At 41.9% G+C, this 21,536-nt stretch overlaps 2 protein-coding genes across 5 annotated transcripts in view; both read left to right on the forward strand.

Moving 5' to 3' along the window:
• SRSF3 (serine and arginine rich splicing factor 3) overlaps positions 1-21,536 on the forward strand; it is a 400,608-nt gene that overhangs the window by 245,460 nt on the left and 133,612 nt on the right. The window lies entirely within an intron of this gene.
• Positions 1-21,536, forward strand: part of KCTD20 (potassium channel tetramerization domain containing 20) — a 55,943-nt gene that overhangs the window by 11,455 nt on the left and 22,952 nt on the right. The window contains exon 2 of one of the 4 annotated variants that reach the window (XM_050787714.1): positions 19,749-19,846. The exons of the other annotated variants lie outside the window; for them this stretch is intronic. The gene's annotated coding sequence lies outside the window, so the exon portion shown is untranslated. The remainder of the gene's footprint in view (positions 1-19,748; positions 19,847-21,536) is intronic. 4 annotated transcript variants of the gene reach the window in all.

Here is a 21,536-nt window from a genome sequence, read left to right on the forward strand (position 1 = left end):
GAGGTGGTGGGCACAGCTGAAGTATAACTTGACTGCTTTTTGCAGGCCTCGGGTGGTTCATCCCGAGAGGAATGGCGAGAACCTGGAGTGTTGACTGGCAAAACATTTGCAGACGCGGTTCTTCTGGCAATTTATTGGCTCCATTAAAAATTAGGTAGTTGGTGGGACTTCCTCCTGAACTCTGGAGCCGGGTGCATTTTGCCCGGTCTTTTCAGCCCTGTTTCCTCGTCTTCCTTCCCTGCCACCCGCAAATTGCCAGCTTTCATTCGTGGCTCTGAGTGCAAAAGCGCTGGGGAAAGCCTTAACCAGCAATTTTCTTTTAAATAAAACTTTGCTTTTTATAGCAGTGTCTTCAGGTTTACAAGCCCAGTTCTGTACTATGAGAAAACCTCTTCTGTTTTGGAGTTTGTGATTCTTTCTGAAAATTCTACGGTTGAAGAGATTTATTTTTAAATAAGAATCTAGTGAACAAACTAACGTAATAAACAAGGCTGTAAAGGAACTAGTGTTTAACCAGCTTATGAAAATACATTCCAGAGTCCTTAGTTTTGTTCCTGTTCGCCCTGTGAGAAGTTGAGGTATTTTTTTAGTGGTCTCCAAAACAAAGTGTTGTAGTAATGTCTGTCGGATGTGATGAAGCCAGTCAGAGGACTTCCGCTCAAGGCCCCCACCTGAAACCCCAAATCCTAGGCCATAGTTCTGAAACAGAAGATTGTTCCTTAGTAATACGGTTGCAGTACCGTAGCACCTCTTCCATAAATTTGATTCTAGAGATTTGTGATGAGTCCCTGAGTCTGGGATTTAAGCAGGCACCCCCACTCTTGGTCCAGGGACCACACGCTGAGAAACACCACCTTTAGGCTGGGCTGCCCAACAACCTTAACCCTTTGTCGATGTATTCCTCCCCAAACCTGTCGTAAACCAGTCGCCTGCCCCAAACCAGTCCTAGGACAAGAAGCTCTAACTCTCCAGAAGCCAGTATGAGAAAACATAGTGCTTTTTTTTTGACCCTGACACGGGGTAGGAAATGATTTTCATACATATTCCGATATTGCTCTGGTGGTTTAGAGATAGCCCATTTATCTTTTCCTTCTGAGGGCTGCTTCTAGTATCGTCAGAGCTTAATGCCATTAGGCCAAATCTCCTCCGCCCAGTTTACTCAGTCTCCCCATGGAACCAGGGCAGCCAATGCCATATAATTCCCATGGCCTTGACTGTCATATTATCCGGTATGTAGCAGTACTAGTAGCATTATGAGGGCTTCCAGTTCAGCTGGACATTAATTTAGTCATCAAATATCTGCGTAATGCCTATTTTCTTCAAAGCACTGTCATAGGCCGTTTTATCAACAGCATAGCGATATAGACATATATATCTTGGCACAGAGTTGCATTGCTTCTCTGAGGCAGAAATGAGGGTTGGATAAACTCCACTGCTGCCAAAAGGTTCTCTTTATTCATCCATAATTCATTCCTTCCTATTATTCCAGAAATATGCGTACTATTCCAATAATCTCGTTTTCCGTAAGAAGTTAAGAAATACATTGGATGAGGTTAGTAGTTAGGTCAGTCTTAAATTCTGTAACGGAAGTCGGGCATGGTGGCTGACATCTGTAATCCCAGCACTTTGGGAAGCCGAGGCAGGTGGATCACCTGAGGTCAGGAGTTTCAGACCAACCTGGCCAACCTGGTGAAACCCTGTCTCTACTAAAAATACAAAAATAAACCAGGCATGGTGGTGGGCACCTGTAATCCCAGCTACTCGGGAGGCTGAGGCAGGAGAATCACTTGAATCTGGGAGGCAGAGGTTGCAGTGAGCCGAGATCACGCCATTGTACTCAGCCTGGGCAACAGAGCGAGACCCCGTCTCAAAAAAAAAAAAAAATTCTGTAACAGAGACACCTAATAACTTTAGTAAGGACAATAATATACACATTTTTGTATTTATTCCCCCTTCAAATAGATGTGTAGAGATGAGGTTAGAATTAGGCCATGTGTTTCTCTGACTTTTTTCCTTTTTTTGGTGTCTGATTTCTCTTATTGAATCTTTTTCTGTTGATTCGTAAAATGTCATGTCTTCCTTCTGTAGCCCTGAGCTTCCTGATTGTTGTGTCTTCCTCTACCCTTCAATCTGATCTTCCTGCCCCTCTTTGGCTAAATGGAGTAAAAAATTGAGGGGAATTGTTAGAATACCAAATGATTTTTAGTTGGAAGATCCAGAGTCTTAGATATATGAGGCTTAGAGATATAAAGGAGCCTATTACAAATTTATCAAGTGCAATCCTCTCAGATAAAGAATCTGAGAGATGAGATTGCAGAGTGAGGACTTCTGGCTCCTAGCCCAGTGTTCTTCCCACCAAATTATCTCAAGAAAAATGCTTCAAAAGTAGAAAAGGTCCAGAGAAATTGTAAGTAGATGGAGAAAATGGAGAGACTTTCATGTGACTACAAAAGCAATAGTATCTTATCTGGAAAAATGGAGATTGAAGGAGGATATGATGTAACCATATAAATCATAAAAAGTGGGAGTACTACTGCTAAGGAATTCTTTGAAGCTTGAAATAAGTAGTGAAAGGACAAATAAGAGCAAGAGATAGCTATCTTGTAAAGCCCAAGAAATGTTATGAACTCAGTTTTTTTTTTTTTTTTTTTTTTTTTTTTTTTTTTTTTTTTTTTTTGAGACAGCGTTTCGCTCTTATTGCCCAGGCTGGAGTACAGTGGCGCGATCTCGGCTCACTGCAACCTCCGCCTCCTAGGTTCAAGTGATTCTCCTGCCTCAGCCTCCTGAGTAGCTGGGATTACAGCAGGCACCCACCACCATGCCCGGCTAATTTTTTGTGTTTTTAGTGGGGACGGGGTTTCACCATGTTGGCCAGGCTGGTCTCAAAACTCCTGACCTCAGGTGATCTGCCTTCCTGGGCCTTCCAAAGTGCTGGGATTACAGGTGTGAGCCACCGCGCCAGGCCTGAACTCAGTATTTTTAAAAAAGATTAAATAAAAGCTTAGATAACTACTTTGGTGATTTTTAAAATATGTTAAATGCTTGAGCAATGCCCAGAATCTTTGGAAGTTGTTGTCAAGAGTATAACTATTGTCCTTACCAAACTTACTAGGTACCCCTGTGATAGAATTTAAGACTGATGGCTGGGTGTGGTGGCTTACGCCTGTAATCCCAGCACTTTGGGAGGTCATGGGGGGAGGATTTCTTTAGCCCAGAAGTTCCAGACCATCCTGGGCAACATAGGGAGATCCTGTCTGTGTTATTTTAAAAATTAAAAAGTGAACAAAGAATTTAAGACTCATCTAACTACTAACCTCATCCAATGCGATATTTCTTAACTTATGGAAAATGAGATTATTGGGAATAGTACATATATTTCTGGAAGAATAGGAAGGAGAGAATTACGGATGAAGAAAGAGGGCCTTTTGATGTTTTAGCTTGGAATCCCCAAATTAGACACTGTAGGATTGATTGCTGTTGTATATTCATGAAAGTAGTAAAAATAAAAATAAAAATAGTAAGGGCTTAATAATTAGTATACATTCTATACCAGCCACTTACTAAATGGTTTTACATCACTGTCCCATTTAATTATCTCCTTTCTATAGATAAAGACTCTAAGATATAAGAGATTAAGTTTGCCCCAAATAATGTACCTAATAAGTGGCTGAGCCTGTAGTAAAGTTTAAGTCCACTTGACTTCAAAGCCATTAAAATATACGCTTAAGAGTGTCCTAGTTGTATTTCGTTGCGAAGTGGTTAAGAATGTGGGTTGTGGGCCGGGCGCGGTGGCTCATGCCTGTAATCCCAGCACTTTGGGAGGCCGAGGCAGGCGGATCACGAGGTCAGGAGATCAAGACCATCCTGGCTAACACAGTGAAACCCCGTCTCTACTAAATATACAAACAAATTAGCCAGGCATGGTGGCAGGTGCCTGTAGTCCCAGCTACTCGGGAGGCTGAGGCAGGAGAATGGCGTGAACCTGGGAGTCAGAGCTTGCAGTGAGCCGATATTGCGCCACTGCACTCCAGCCTGGGCGACAGAGCGAGACTCTGTCTCAAAAAAAAAAAAAAAGAATGTGGGTTGTGGAGTTAATGTTGCCTGGGTTCAAATCCTGACTCCTCCATTTACTAGCTTGGATAAAGTACTTTATCAGTTTCTGTCTCTGAAATAGACAGTAATAGTACCTACCTATCCCAGGATTTTTAGGATTGAGTTAATTCATGTAAAGTTAATAGAGCTGTGCCTCACAAACTGTAAGTTTTCAGGAAATGCTGGCCATTAATGTTTTAAAAAATATTTTTTAGGCTGGGCAGGGTGGCTCGAGCCTGTAATCCCAGCACTTTGAGAGGCTGAGGTGGGCAGATCATTTGAGGCTAGGAGTTTGAAACCATCCTGGCCAACATGGCAAAACCCCCGTCTCTACTAAAAATACAAAAAATTAGTTGGGCATGGTGGCATGCGCCTGTAATCCCAGTTAGTTACTGGGGAGGCTGGGTCATGAGAATTGCTTGAATCTGGGAGGCAGAGATTTCAGTGAGCCAAGATTGCACCACTGCACTCCAGCCTGGGCGATAGAGCGAGACTCTGTCTCAAAAACAAAAAGGAAAAAATTATAATTTTTGATATACGGTGTGCTTAGAAAGGAAAACATATCTATAATATATTTCACGGTGGGTGCTGTAGCTCACACCTATAATCCCAGCACTTTGGGAGGCTGAGGTGGACACATCACTTGAGCCCAGGAGTTTGAGATCAGTCTAAGCAACATGGCACAACTCTGTCTCTACAAAAAATATAAAAACGAGCCAGGTGTGGTGCTGTGCGCCTTTAATCCTAGCTACTCTGGAGGCTGAGGTGGGTGGATCAATTGAACCCGGAAGGTGGAGGTTACAGTGAGCTGAGATGGTGCCACTGCACACCAGCCTGGGCGACAGAGCACCATCCTGTCTCCAAATATATATTTGTATATATATTTGAAATAACTGAGGTTTAATGATAAGTATAGATATAAAGTAAGCTTTATCTCTGCCCTTACTAAAATAGGAACATTACTAAAATTTTGGAAAGCACTGGAATGTAGTGGAAAAATCCATGATCCAGGTCAGATGATTTGCTTCTAGTTGTCGCTGTCACTGCTAGCTCTGTGTTTCTAGGTTCAAAATTTCTGTTTTATACAGAAAGTTGTGAGGATCAAATAAAGTGACAAATAGGGATGAAATTTGAATTTTATATGCTATACAAATGTAAAATACCATCTTAAAAATTATGGAGGAAAGTTACAATGAATTATTGTTGCATAGATTATTGGAAGTTCAATTTCCTTAGAATAAAACAGGTAGTAACTTACACCTCTATGTGAAGATCACAGTACATATCTTAAAATTATCTAAGACATCCTCCATGTGTTCTCAAATCTCTTTTTTACAGGGGGAAGGTGAAATTTAATTTTTGCAGTTATATCTGTGTATTGGTTTGCTAAGGCTGCCAAAGCAAAGGACCACTGTCTGGGTGGTCTGAACAACAGAAATTTATTTTCTCACAATTTTGGAAGCTAGAAGGCCAAGATGGTGTCAGGAGGGTTTATTTTCTTCTGAGGCCTCTGTCTTTGACTTGTAGATGACCATTTTCTTTTACCTGTGTCTTTGTGTCTGGAATTTATTCCTTCCGGTGGGTTCTTGGTCTCACTGACTTCAAGAATGAAGCCACGGACCCTCGCTATAGTGTTACAGTTCTTAAAGATGGTGTGTCCGGAGTTTTTTCCTTCAGATGTTCAGATGTGTCCGGAGTTTCTTCCTTCCAATGGGTTCGTGGTCTTGCTGACTTCAGGAGTGAAGCCGCAGACCTCTGCAGTGAGTGTCACAGCTCTTAAAGGTGGTGTGTCCGGAGTTGTTTGTTCCTGCCAGTGCGTTCATGGTCTCGCTGGCTTCAGGAGTGAAGCCGCAGACCTTAACAGTCAGTGTTAAAGCTCTTAAAGGTAGTGCACACCTAAAGAGTGAGCAGCAGCAAGATTTATTGTGAGGAGCAAAACAACAAAGCTTCCACAGCGTGGAAGGGGACCTGAGTGGGTTGCTGCTGCTGGCTTGGGTGGCCAGCTTTTAGTCCCTTATTTGGCCCCACCCATGTCCTGCTGATTGGTGCGTTTTTACAGAGTGCTGATTGGTGCATTTAGAATCCTTTAGCTAGACACAGACCACTGATTGGTGGGTTTACAATCCTTTAGCTAGGCAGAAAAGTTCTCCAATTGCGTTTACAATCCTTTAGCTGGGCAGAAAAGTTCTCCAAGTCCCCACTTGACCCAGGAAGTCCAGCTGGCTTCACCTCTCATCTTCACATTGTCATCCCTCTGTTTATGTGTTCTAATCTCCCCATTTTGAGGACACCAGACGTATTGGATTAGGGCCCACCTTAATGACTTCATTTAACCTTAATTACCTCTTTAAAGGCCCTGTCTCCAAATATAGACACATTCTGAGGACTAGGGGTTAGGGCTTCACATATGAATTTTGAGGGAGACACAGTTCAGCCCTGACAGTCTGTTTAAGAAGTTATGCGTTGGGGCTAGTGCAGTGGCTTATGCCTGTAATCCCAACACTTTGGGAGGCGGAGGCAGGTGGATCACCTGAGGTCGGGAGTTCTAGACCAGCCTGGTCAACATGACGAAACCCTGTCTCTACTAAAAATACAAAAATTAGCTGGGCACGGTGGCACGTGCCTGTAATCCCAACTACTCGGGAGGCTGAGGCAGGACAATCACTTGAACCTGGGAGGCAGAGGTTGCAGTGAGCTAAGATTGTGCCACTGCACTCCAGCCTGGGCGACAGAGCGAGACTCCGTCTCAAAAAAAAAAAAAAAAAGGTTATGTGTTGGGTACTCTGAATGCTCCCTTGCTGTTATCACTATGTCCTATGCCATGAGGCCCAGGCAGCATTCGTTTTCTTGTGACTGGCTTTACCTGTTCTTCAGAACCATGCTTACTTTTGTATATCCTAAGAAGCATATTATGCCTCTGCATAAATCATTGTGTTATATTTAAGATTATCCTGTTAGCCTACTGAATAATGTGCTTGAAAATCTATTCCATACATTAACCTAAATTCCTAATTCATCTATTAAGCACATTTCTTCTTTAATCTAGATGGAAGAATGTCAGACTATTTTATGTGATAATATATTGTTTTCTGATTAAACTTTAAAAATTTTCTCTTAAACTGCTTCAGGCAGTTTAAAAATTTACTTTATTTTATTTTACTTTTTAAGAGATAGAAGTCTTGCTATGTTGCCCAGTCTGAAGTATAGTAGCTATTCACAGTCTTGATCCCACTACTGATCAGCACAGGAGTTTTGACTTGCTCTGTTTCCAGCCTGGGTCAGTTCTTCCCTCCTTAAGCATCCTGGTGGACCCTGCTCCTGGGAGGTTACCATTGATGCTACATTTGGTGCAGACACCTGATTGATACAGTACACTACAGCCCAGAACTTCTGGGCTCAAGTGATCCTCCCACCTCAGCCTGCTAAGTGGCTGGGACTACAAGTGTGCCACTGAACCTAGCTACAAGCAGTTTTTAAGAAACTGTTCCAATGATTCCAACATTTTCTTGAGGAGGTATCTGTTTTTTGAGATACTTTTCATTTTTCCTTATTTTAAAGATAATAACACATTCATTTTAGAGACTTTAGAATATTCAGTAAGACAATAACTTTTTAAAAGAAAAGTCACGTGATTCTACAGTTAAGGGAGAATAATCTTTTCCATCTTTTTTTCTGTGGATACATTTATTGTTTCAATCTGCCTTTAAAAAATCTAATACATCCATACTATTTCATGCTATTTCAGTTATTTTCTCTTTTTGAAATAAGGTCTTGCTCTGTCACTTAGGCTGAAGTGTAGTGGCAAGATTTCAGCTCACTGCAACTTTGACCTCTGGGCTTAAGCAGCCCTCCCACCTCAGCCTTGCACAAGTAGTTGGGACTACAGGTATGTGCCACCACACCCAGCTAATTTTTTTATTTTTTGTAGAAACGAAGTCTCACTGTGTTGTCCAGGCTTGTCTTGAATTCCTGGGCTCAAGCGATCCTCCTGCCTTGGCCTCCTAGAATGTTAGGATTACAGGCATAAGCTGCTGCGCCTGGCACTATTTTAGTTATTTTCAAACAGATTTCTATTTATTTATTTAGAGACAGAGTCTCACTCTGTCACCCAGGCAGTGCAGTAGCACAATCTCAGCTCACTGCGACCTCCTCCTCCTGGGTTGAAGTGCTTTTCATGCCTCAGCCTCCTGAATAGCTGGAATTACAGGTACGTGCCACCATGCCCAGCTAATTTTTGTATTTTTAGTAGAGACGGGGTTTTGCCATGTTGGCCAGGCTGGTCTCAAACTCCTGACCTCAAGTCATCTGCTCACCTTGGCCTCCCAAAGTGCTGAGATTACAGGTGTGAGTCAACGTGCCTGGCCTATTTTTTTCATTGGTGAATCATATGAATTGAATTTTGAATGTTAAGCCAATCTTTGCCATAATGTATAACCCTTTTTTATGTGGCTGGATTTGATTTTCTCATAATTTGTTTAGGATTTTTGTGATTACGTTCATGAGAAAGTTTGATATAATTTCTTCCTTAAAAGTGTGGGAAAATTTGCTAGTCAAGCCATTTGATTCTGGAAAAGTTTTAATTATCAATTAAATTTCTTTACTAGATATAGGACTTCGCAGATTTTCTAATTTTTCTAAGTCAGTTTCAATAAATTATGGAATATTCATTTCATCTGCAAATTCTAATTTACTGGCACAAGTTGTACAGAATAAGTGCTCATCCTTTTAATCTCATGGGATCTGTAATGATAGTCTTTTTTCATCTGTGATCCTTGTAATGTGCATCTTTATTTTCTTTCTTCTTTTTTTTGAGATGGAGTCTCGCTCTGTTGCCCAGGCTGGAGTGCAGTGGCGTAATCTCGACTCACTGCAACCTCTACCTCCCGGGTTCAAGCAATTCTCCTGCCTCAGTCTCCTGAGTAGCTGGGACTACGGGCACACGCCATCACACCCGGCTAATTTTTGTGATTTTAGTAGATATGGGGTTTCACCATATTGGTCAGGCTGGTCTTGAACTCCTGATTTCAGGTGATACACCCAGTTGGGCCTCCCAAAGTGCTAGGATTACAGGCGTGAGCCACTGTGCCCAGCTTTTTTTTTTTTTTTTCTTATTTGAGTCGGAGTCTTGCTCTGTCCCCGAGGCTGGAGTGCAGTGACACGATCTCGGCTCACTGCAACCTCCATCTCTGGGTTCAAGCAATTCTCCCGCCTCAATCTCCCAAGTACCTGGGACTACAGGCACCCACCTGCCTGTAGTCATGCCAGGCTAATTTTTGTATTTCTGTAGAGACAGGGTTTCACCATGTTGTTGGCCAGGCTGGTCTTGAACTCATGACCTCAGGTGATCCGCCCGCCTTGGTGTCCCAAAGTGCTAGGATTATAGGCATGAGCCACCTCGTCCAGGCTACTTTATGGTGTTTTGTTTTTTTTTTTAGATAGAGTTTCACTCCTGTTGCCCAGGCTGGAGTGCAGTGGTGCCATCTTGGCTCACTGCAGCCTCTGCCTCCCAGGTTCAAGTGATTCTCCTGCCTCAGCCTCCCGAGTAGCTGGGATTGCAGGCATGTACCACCACGCCTGGCTAATTTTGTATTTTTAGTAGAGACGGAGTTTCTCCACGTTGGTCAGGCTGGTCTCCAACTCCCGACCTTGGGTGATCCGTCCGCCTTGGCCTCCCAAAGTGCTGGGATTACTGGCGTGAGCCCCTGTGCCCGGCCTACTTTATGGCTTTTTACCAGAAAAGTTTGCCACCCCATTCTACAGTGTTACTTTTAGGCTCCCAGTGGAAAACTTGGGGTATTTCACAGGATCCTTCCTCCTCTGCAGACCCATTCCAGTTTTTGTCTCTCCAGCACCTTGATGCTGACAAAAGCTCTGTTTAACTTCTCAACTTTTGGGCCGGGCATGGTTGAGTGAGCCAAGATCATGCACTCCAGCCTGGGTGACAGAGCAAGACTCCATCTAAAAAAACAAACAAACAAAACAAACAAAAAACTTCTCAACTTTTTAGCAGCTTTCTACTTAGCTTTACAGCCTTTTGGCAGCTGCTTCCAAATTGGCAAATATCTGGAGGAGAAAAGTGGTACAGAGTGTTGGGCTTACCTTAATTTATTTGCTTTCTCTATTAGCGTTCCACCAAATCAATAGAACCAGTAGTGTGTGTGTATGTGTGTGTTCACAACATACATATGTATTAGGATATTTATTGCAAGGAATTGCTTCATACAGTGTTGGGGACTAGCTAGGCAAGTCTGAAACCTGTAAGGCAGGTTGCAGCCAGGAGGGGCAGGCTGGAACTCTCGGATAGGAGCAGAAGCTACAGTCTGCAGGCAGAATTTCTTTTTCATCAGAGAAGTTTCTGTTCTGCCCTTAAAGCAACTGATTGGATCAGGCCCACCCAGATTATCTAGGATAATCTTCCTTACTTAAAGTAAGTAACTATAGACTTTAATTGTATCTACCAAATACCTTGACAGCAACACTTGTATGAATAACACTTGTTTGAATAAAGGGACTGTAGCCTAGCCAAGTTGATACATAAAATTGACCATCACATCCTCTCTGTAGGAATTGACTTCTTGAGTCTGGGCCACTTTACTAGTTGTCTGATGCCTTCAGACAGATTTTTTTTTTCTGTTTCACTCAGCTTTTCTGAGCACTCTCCAGTAGGAGGTTTATTCTGATAGAAACTTGCCCATTGGTAGCAGCAGAAATCCCGGTGTTCTAGAAAATATTCTGAGGCCAGATGCAGTAGCTCATGCCTATAATCCCAGCACTTTGGGAGGCCAAGGCAGGAGGATTGCTTGAGACCAGCCTGGGCAACAAAGCAAGAACCCATCGCTAAAAAATTAACTTTTTTTTTTGAGACGGAGTCTCGCTCTATCCCTCAGGCTGGAGTGCAGTGGCATAATCTTGGCTCACTGCAACCTCTGCCGCCTGGGTTCAAGCGATTCTCCTGCCTCGGACTCCCAAGTAGCTGGGATTACAGGCATGTGCCACCACACCCAGCTAATTTTTGTATTTTTAGTAGAGACAGGGTTTCACCATGTTGGCCAGGCTGGTCTCGAACTCCTGACCTTAGGTGATCCACCCACCTTGGCCTCCCAGAGTGTTGGGATTACAGGCTTGAGCCACCACGCCCAGCCATTTTTTTTTTTTTTTTAAGAGACGGGGTCTTGCTCTGTCACCCACAGTGGCATGTAGTGGTGCTATCACAGCTCACTGCAGTTTTGACCTCCTAAGCTCAAATAACCTTCCTGCCTCAGCCTCCTGAGTAGCTGGGACTATAAGTGTGCATAACCGTGCCTGGAAAAAAGATGGTAAAGAGCCTGTGGAGCCTGTAGCCCACTCCTGAGTAGCTGGGACTACAGGTGTGCACAACCATATCTGGAAAAAAGAGATGGTAAAGAGATGGGAATCTTGGTGTGTTGTCCAGGCTAGTCTCATGTAATCCTCCCATGTTGGTGTCATGAGTAGCTGGGACTGCAGTCATATGCCACTGTGCCTGGCTAATTTTTTTTCTTTCTTTTTGTTGAGACGGGGTTTTGCCATGTGGCCCAGCCTGGTCTGGAACTCCTGGTCTCAAGCGATCCACCTGCCCAAAGTTCTCGGATTACAGGTGTGAGCCTCCATGCCCGGCCTAATTTTTTATGTTTTGGAGAGATGGGGGTCTCACTGTGTTGCCAAGGCTGGTCTCAAATTCCTGGGCTCAGGCAGTCCTCCCACCTTGGCCTCCTAAAGTACAGGGATTGCATGTGTGAGCCATTGGGGGCTGTATTCTTGAATTAATGAAGATACTATGTAGTCCTTTAAATCACTCATCTGATGCTTTTCAGAGATTCCCACATTACCTTCCTCAGTCATATTGTGGAATTGAGAATTGGGATGGTTTCTTGTAATTTTACTAATGCTGAGCATTAAAGAAGGCCTTGCTATTTTTAAATCTGTATCCTAATCAAATATTGAGGCCGGGTAAGGGGCCTCGCGCCTATAATTCCAATGCTTTGGGAGGCCCAGGTGGGATGATTGCTTGAGCCCACAACTTAGAGACCAGTTTAGGCAACATAGTGAGACTCCCATCTCTACTTAAAATAGAATTTAAAAAATTAGCTGGGCGTGGTTGTGCATACCTGTAATCCCAGCTACTTGGGAGGCTGAGGCAGGAAGATTGCTTGAGCCCAGGAGTTGGAGGCTACAGTGAGCCATGATCTGCCACTGCAAAAATGTCAAGAAGTCTGGAAATAGTGTTAAATGCAAAACCGTGGCAAGAACTGTAGATTTAATATGCTGATCAAAAAAGGGAATTTATGGTACTTGTCTTTAATATTTAAAGGGTTGGAAGTGATGGAAGGATATGTTTTTCCAGGGGATGGGATTAAACTAGTGCATGGAAGTCACGGTGGGTGTAATAGACTATTTTTGGATATTTTTAGGTAGACTGGGATGAACTAGTAGAGGTGTTTTGTAGTCTTGGGTGGAAGGTTTGGGATCCCAGATTTTGAGGTTCATGATTGGTAAAATTGTGGCGGGTGGGTGATTGGGAGACTATCATAAGGTTGCTGGCATTTTATTTTGTCATGTAAGGGCATTAAAAAATCTAGCCTTGTATTTCGAGACAGGGTCTTGCTCTGTTGCCCAGGCTGGAATGCAGTGTGGCATGATCATGACTGACTACAGTCTCACCCTTCTAGGCTCAAGCCGTCCTCCCATCTCAACCTCCCGAGTAGCTGGGACCACAGGCATGAGCCACCATGCCCAGCTAATTTTTTTAATTTTTATTTTTGTAGAGAAAGGTCTAGGCTGGGTGTGGTGGCTCATGCCTATAATCCCAGCACTTTGGGAGGCTGAGGTGGGCGGATCACCTGAGGTCGAGAGTTCGAGACCAGCCTGACTAACATGGAGAAACCCTGTCTCTACTAAAAATAAAAAAAAAATTAGCTGGGCGTGGTGGTGCATGTCTGTAATCCTAGCTATTCAGGAGGCGAAGGCAGGAGAATTGCTTGAACCTGGGAGGCAGAGGTTGCAGTGAGCCGAGATGGTGCCACTGCACCCCAGCCTGGGCAACAAGAGCAAAACTCCATCTCAAAAACAAAAAGAAAGAAAGGTCTTGCTATGTTGCCCAGGCTGGTCTCGAACTCCTGGGCTCAAGCAATCCTCCTGCCTTGGCCTCCCAAAGACCTGGGATTACAGGCGTGAGCCACGGTATCTGGACTATTACATTTTTAAAGAAGGCATTTTTGGCCAAGTGAGGTGGTCATGCCTGTAATCCCAACACTTGGGGAGACCAAGGTGGCAGGATGGCTTGATCCCAGGAGCTTGAGACTGGCCTGGGCAACATAGTGACACCCTGCCTCTACAGAATTTAAAAAGGGGGAAAAAAATCAGCCAGGCGTGGTGGCACGTACCTGTGGTTCCAGCTACTTGGGAGGCTGAAGTGGGAGGACTGCTTGAGCCTGGGAGTCCAAGTCTCTTTTTTCTTTTTTTATACTGACCACTATACTAATGAAGGAAAAAAAAACATTTTTAATATTAAAAAAGAAGTGAAGATGGCTGGGCACCATGGCCCACACCTGTAATCCCAGCACTTTGGGAGGCCGAGGTGGGTAGATCACTTGATCAAGGTCAGGAGTTCAAGACCTGCCTGGCCAATGTAGTGAAACCCCATCTCTACTAAAAATATAATAGTGCTTCTTTTTCCTAAAAAGTTATTAGATTGATGATGTCTTAGTGTCAAGTGTCTTAGGACTCAGAAAATGGTGTGTGGGTTACATTATCTACATTGGACTAATTTTTGACAAGACTGCATGAAAGCTTTTGACAGCAATTGGTGCTGGTCCTTTAACTAGATGACCTTTACACTGTCTTCTGACAGTGATTTGTGGATTGTCTATAAACATGAATTTTCTACATGTTAGCTCTGTTACTACAGTACTGATTTATGGATCTGTCCTCTAAAGCCTTCAGCTCTTTTCTTGCCATATAAATGCTTAGCTCTTTTCTATAAAATAATCTACTGTATTGGCTAATATACTTTCAATTTTTTAATTGCACTGCTTTAAAAAATGTTATTACTAATAGTATATCCCTTGGATTTCCTAGAAGTTTGTCTTTGAATTATTCTTTACAGCCTATGTAGTTGTTCCTTTAGAGAGTTTTAGGTAATAGCCAAGTAGAGGAGTATCCTGGACATTGAAGACGTTACCCTGGAAATTCTATTGTATGTTGACCAGCTTTTTCGTAGGAGTTGTGAGCTTTCTTTGACCTATTATGTGCCTCGGATTGTTCTCCTTAAGGTTTCATTAGAATGACCTTAACTAGTTAAGTTCAATCAAAAGAGGAAGCACCCCACATGGAAATTGTAGAATTCCATCTAACCAGTATTTAGGTAATAAAGTTGAAAGAAGTTACAGCAGAATTAGATATCTTTTTTTTTCTTTTTCCTGAGATGGAGCCTGTAGCCCAGGCTGGAGTACAGTGGCGTGATCTCAGCTCAGTGCAACCTCCACCTCACAGGTTCCAGCAATTCTCCTGCCTCGGCCTCCTGCGTAGCTAGAACTACAGGTCCCACCACCACACCCAGCTAATTTTTTTGTACTTTTAATAGAGACAGGGTTTCACCATGTTGGCCAGGCTGGTCTCGAACTGCCATGCTGGTCAGGCTGGTTTCAAACTGCTGACCTCAAGTGATCCACCTACCTCAGCCTCCCAAAGTGTTGGGATTACAGGCATGAGCCACCGAACCCGGCCTCACAATTAGATCTTCATTTGAATTCAGATTGTAAAATCAACCCCCATCTAGCGGTATTTGATTTAGAGGCTCTGTTGTAGCAATTATTTAAAGAGGAAAGGTGCTAGATGTGCCCATTATCAGCACAGAAAGATTATATGTCCTAGCCCCAGCTCTTCTTGGAATCATATTTCCAGTCCTGTAAAACTTACATAGAAATGTTGAAGTGAATTATACCTGTAAGAAGCAGTGGCACTGCATGGTGGTAAACAGCATAGACTATGAAGCCAGAAGTCTGGCTCCACTGCTTGTTAGCTTTGTGACTGTGGGAGCTTTCCTTAACCTCCTTCTTCCCTCAGTTTTCTTATGTGTAAAATGAGGGTAACAATGGCATCTACCTCATAAAGTTTTTTGAGTATTAAATAATATTTATAAAGTACTTAAATAATATATAGTGCATGATATGTGTTAAATCAATAAAGTTTAAGTCCATCTGGACTTAGGATGTAATGTTTGCAGTAATTTGACATATGAAAGAATCTAGCAGATTAATTTGTGATTCTCATTTAAGATATGGTCTTGAGTAATTGCGTTTAGATTTGATTATTAGTTTAAGAATGCCAGAAAACTTTGCTAAGTTTGAAAAGTGTTGTAATATTTAGGACCTTTTTATGTACACTATATTTATAAGTTTAATTTTTTAAACATCTACCAGAGCTTTTTGAGTATTTACAGATTTGCTTGGTAGGCATTTGAAGTGCTAACATAGGAAAAGAGCATATATTAAGCTAAATGTACTGAAGATGTTTGATGGGAATGCCAAATTTAGGGGATTCATGTTTTATATTTAAACTGGAGGTGGGTACAAGAGTTTTTATTATATGGTTCTTTAAATCTTTTTATATGTAGTACATTAATATTTTTAAATTAGGTAATTAGGCTGATACAGTTATAAAAAATATTTAAGGGTCTTTAGACTGTTAATATACTGAACTTAAGGTCTTAATGTAAATCCAAGTAACTCATATAGTCTTTTATGTGCACAAAAGCTGTCTTTCAACGTAAGTTATATTGACAAAAAAGTTCTGAGGGTAGTAAGTTAGGAGTGTCAAATAGAGGAGACAGGAAAATTTATCCAAGCAATTCTAATCTTGTCACTCTGTCATTGTACTTTTATCTGTCAGCTTGTTAGCCTGGCCTGTGATCTGTAGAGAAGAAGGAAGGAAAAGGGAAGTGGAGTCAGAGGAGTACCAGCTTTCCTGTGGAATTGTAATGCCTTCTTCTCTCCTACTTCTCTTGTTACGATTTTTTTCCAAGGTAGAAATGAGGAACAGAAATAGTCCTGTCCACAGATATCCTTTGAATTTTCTGCCTTGCCAAGCTTGTGTAGTTTTTTGCCTTAAATTCTATTTTGTAGGCTATTAATATAGCTTCACCAACTCTCTTTTGGGTATTTGCCCCTTTTCCATCCTTCGCCATTTTTCTGTTGTGTTAGTTTCATGTATTTTCATAACCCTTGTGGAGTATTATGATAACAACTCTTCGTAGTCTGTTACAGATACAGTTTTTCAAGTCTCTTGTCTTTGTTTACAGGATCCTTTGCCATACAAAAGTTTTTAAATGTTTTGTGGTCAGATTTGTCTTTCTCATTTAGCTTTTGGGTTTTGGGTCTTGATTAAAAAGGCTTCCCAACCCCTAGATTGTAATCTCTTTGAATATTCTTGGAAAAGAATATTGTTGTGATTCAACTTTTCGTCCATGAAATGAAAAGATGATACTGGAACAGCAGTCCACAGACATCGCCAGTCAGTGGGAGATCACTTGAGGAGTGTGTCACAAATTCAGATTCTCCAGACCCAACTAAAGACGTATTGAATAAGAATCTCTGGGGAATGGGGCCCAAGAAGATGTTTTAACAAGTTCCTCTCAGTGATTCTGATTATCAGCTGGATTTGAGAACCACTGGACAATATGATCACTGAGGTCTCTTCTGATTCTAAAATATCACTTCTGTATTATGTAACTCTTAAAAATAATACATTATCTCAACAACTAGATTGTAAGCTCTTTGAAGGTGAGCAAGACCGTGTCTTAGGTAATACCCTTTTCTTTGCCGTCAGCCCAATAAGATCCTTACTACCTCACACCTAGACAATTTAAGTAGCCTCCTCTTATAGCCCCCTCCAGTCTGTTTGTGGTCTTACTTATCTTAAAGCAACATTTTGAACATGACACCTTCCTGCAGAAGCTTTGGCTACAAGACAAAATCCTATTTTACCTTATAATCTAAGTGCCTCTGTAAACTGGCCCCAACTTTTCGTCTTTAGCTTTACCCAAGGTAGTGTGTACAACTATCTAAGCTGTGCTTTATACAGTTCCTTAGATGACGATGTGCATGGTCTTCCCTAGAATTGTATGATATAGTAGTAACCTTGATTTTTCCCACCCTTTTGCATTAATCCTTCACTCTAGCCTGATTGGTTTACTTTCTCTTTCATATACTAATAAAGCCTTGTTTATTCTTATTTACCTGCCAGTTATTTGTCATTCATCTTGCCTGGAATGCCCTTTTTCCCTTTTCTGTATCTAATCTCTGCATATTAATAGCTACACAGTGTAGTATTACGCAGACATAATAAAGAACGAGGAAGATCTGTATGAACTCCCATGGAGTGATCTCTAGGATATACTGTTAAGTAATATAACAAGGTACAAAATAGAGTATTTTATTTGGTAGAATATGGTATTCTATCTTTTGTATAAGAGAAAAAAGGAGTTAAGAATATATGTATATATACACATATATTTGCTTATATCTGCAAAGAGAAACATACAAAACATGCAAGATAAACTAACAAAACCAGTGCTGTATTTTGAATGTATATGTCCCTCCAAAATTGTTATGTTGGAAGTTAAACCCCCAAGGTGACACCATTGAGAGGGGAGACCTTTAGGAGGTGATCAGGCCTTATAAAAGGGGATTGAAGGAACCTAGCTAGCCCTTTTCCTTCCATCATGTGAGGATGTCTAGACACAATCATCTTTGAGGAACAGGACCTCACCAGACACCCGATTTGCCAGCATCTTAATCTTGCTTGGATTTCTTAGCCTCCAGAACTGTGAGAAAAGAAATTTCTGTTCTTTATAAATTACCCAGTCTCAGGCACTTTGCTTATAGCAGCACAAATGGACTAAGACAACTGGTTATCTGCAGGGAATAAATAGGAACAGATTGAGAGGGAAAGGGGGAAGGACAGAGACTTCTCTGAACATTCCTTTTTTATGGGTCTTCAACTTCTGAACCGTGTAAATGTTTTACATATTCAGGAAATACATTTTAAAAATAATGGAAAAATGCAATAATTGAATATAAAGGGAAACAAATGAACCTACCTTACAGAACATACAGAGAAAAAATATACAGTAACTTTTGAATATAGCATGCTGACTATATCCTTAGTGGGATATGCTTTAAGGACAAAAAGAACTGCCCCCCCCAATCAAAACACCTAAACGTACTAGGTTTATTGTTACTAGTAATTTGACATTATAATTCTGAAACTAGTCTATGAATCAAGAATTTCAATGTGAGGGAAAAGATACACTAATATAAAATGAGTTAGGAAAAACCAGTATTAAATTTGAACTGAAAATACCAGTATAAACTCGATTGATGAATGAATGAGAGAGACTAGGTCTTGCTCTGTCACCCGGGGTTGGAGTACAATGGCATGATAATGGGTTACTACAGCCTTGACCTCCCAGGCTCAAGTGATCCTCCTGCCACAGCCTCCTGAGCAGCTGAGACAAGTGTACATCATCACACACCCAGCTAATTTCTTATCTTTTGTAGAGACTCAGTACTTTTGGAATATGGTAGCCTCTTACTGTGAGTTAATAATAGTACTAGAAGGAGGTCTTGTAGACATTTTAGATTTCCCCCATCCCCCTCCGTTTCCCCTCCCCCAACCGTCATCCCATTTTAACCTATTCCCAGAAATTCTGGGTGTCACCAGACAGCATTATGTGCAGCAAAACAGAAAACCTGCTTAATAGAAAACATTAGCAGAGTTCTCTAATATTAGCATGCATAAAGAAAAGCACAATGAAACTAGACCAAGTGGTTTTCACATAAGAACAGACTGGAAGGGCTAGGATTTTTCAGTTTGGAATGAAGGTTTGGCAAAGATATAATTACTTCTTAAGTTTGATTATGGGGTATGGGTTAAGGGCAAATTAGCTTATTTACCAAATTCTGTGGCATCCTACTTCATCTTCACCTTCCACTTCCTACACAGAGTGGAGATATGGTCTTAAGTATAAATGAGGGTACTGCTTTTTAAAAGATCATGTCTTTGCACTATTAAGAAACGGTGGCTCACGCCTGTAATCCCAGCACTTTGGGAGGCTGAGGCGGATGAATCACGAGGTCAGGAGATCGAGACCATCCTGGCCACCATGATGAAGCCCCGTCTGTACTAAAAATACAAAAAGTAGCCAGGTGTGGTGGTGCGCACCTGTAATCCCAGCTACTTGGGAGGCTGAGGCAGGAGAATCCCTTGAACCGGGGAGACGGAGGTTGCAGTGAGCTGAGATCGTACCACTGCACTCCAGCCTGGGCAAGAAGGGCGAGATTCCGTCTCAAAAACAAAAACAAAAAAACAGTATGAAAGCATTATACTTTTGAGATACATCAATATTATTGCCCCCACCCCATTCCAACTAGTTTTTTTGTTTTTTTTTTAAATCTGAGTAGCTCAATGGTAGGATATTGAATTTAAGGGAATAGTGATCTAGGTAAATATCTTGTTCAGAAATAATTGACTAGGAGAAATTGCAAATAAGAAAATATACAAATTTATTATCTACAGGTTATTGTAGATTCATACTCAAGATGACTGTTCTAGAGAGAAACCAGTGCATTCTTTTTTAGGTGCAAGGAATATGTGGAGATAATTCCACTATCAAAGACTGTATGTAAATTTTCCAAGATGGATAGATGATGGTGCTAAAACTGTTTTGCTGTTCCAGGTCAGTAAAATCAAGATTCAACAAATTATGGGCCTTCATGGGAAGCCTGTGAAATAAATAATAAAATATATACTGTTAAAATATATAGCTCTTTAGAGTATGTAAAATGCTTTCACAGAATGTATGGAAGTGAAGCATAAACTGGGCTTGCTGGATGTTAAGTTTTCTTTGCTTCACAGCTGTATATTCTGGGTTCCATTATTAATATATTTTTAACTCTTGCTGCTTTTCCAAAGCAGTCTCTTCAGTTACTGTTAAGCTATAACAGAGGGTGGTGAACCTTTGGTTCTTTCACATTGCTGTGACCTTCAGAGTTCTGTTGATCAAAAAATAGTTTTGCAGCAATAGAGAATTATATTGTTGTTGAAGTGTTTTGTTTGTTTGTTTCTTTTCTTTTTTTTTTTTGAGACGGAGTCTCTCTCTGTCACCCAGGCTGGAGTGGTCTCGGCTCACTGTAATCTCCGCCTCCGGGGTTCAAGCGATTCTCCTGCCTCAGCCTCCTGAGTAGCTGTGACTACAGGTGCACACCACCACACCCAGCTAATGTATTTTTAGTAGATATGGGGTTTCACCATGTTGGCCAGGATGGTCTCAATCTTCTGACCTCGTGATCTGCCTGCCTCGGCCTCCCAAAGTGCTGGGATGACAGGGGTGAGCCACTGTGCCTGGCTGTGTTTTGCTTCTTTTCTTCTTTCTTTTTTTTTTGAAACAGGGTCTTGCTCTGCTGCTCAGGCTGGAGTGCAGTGGTAAAACACAGTTCACTACAGCCTCAACCTCCTGGGCTTAATCATCCTCCCGCCTCAGCCTCCCAAGTAGCTGGGACTACAGGCATGCGCCACCACGTCTGGCTAATTTTTAAATTTTTTTTAGGGATGAGGTCTTACTGTATTACCCAGGCTGGTCTTGAACTCTCAGGCTCAAGAGATCCTCCTGCCTTGGCCTCCCAAAGTTCTGAGATTACAGGTGTGAGCCACTGCGCCTTGCCTTTTTTTCTTTCTTTTTTTTCCCCCCTTCAATCTGTTCTGAGGACCAAGATTCATTTGCGGGATGGCTACAGAAGTGAACCAGGGTAGGCAATGAAAATATCATTCAAAGTTGAATGAAGCATCCATGCTGGAAAGGGAATAGAAACCTTACTATTATATTTAAACTGCCTGCTCTGGTTTGTTGAAGAACTCGGTGTCAGTTTGCTTCTTAGGTTCCATAGGTCAAGAGATTTTTGTTCCATCATTCTGGGATTTTAGAGGAAATAGAGTTTATAGGGGACTTTGGGAAATGCTGGGTTAGGTGCTATCTGAAAGTATGTGCCATTAAACATTAATCCTGGGTTGGGCGTGGTCTCTCACACCTGTAATCCCAGCACTTTAGGAGGCTGAGGTGGGTGGATCACCTGAGGTCAGGAGTTTGAGACCAGCCGGGCCAACATGGTGAAACCTCGTGTCTACTAAAAATACAAAAATTAGCAGGGTATGGTGGTGGGTGACTGTAATCCCATCTACTCGGGAGGCTGAGACAGGAGCATGGTGTGAACCTGGGAGGTGGAGGTTGCAGTGAGCGGAGATCACACCATTGCACTCCGGCCTGTGCAACGAGTGAGAGACTCTGTCTCTGAAAAAAATAAATTTCTTTTTTTTTTTTTTTTTTTTTTTTTTTTTGAGACGGAGTCTCACGCTGTTGCCCAGGCTGGAGT

This window comes from Macaca thibetana, chromosome 4 (genome assembly GCF_024542745.1).
Source record: "Macaca thibetana thibetana isolate TM-01 chromosome 4, ASM2454274v1, whole genome shotgun sequence".
Taxonomy (NCBI): Eukaryota; Metazoa; Chordata; class Mammalia; order Primates; family Cercopithecidae; genus Macaca; species Macaca thibetana.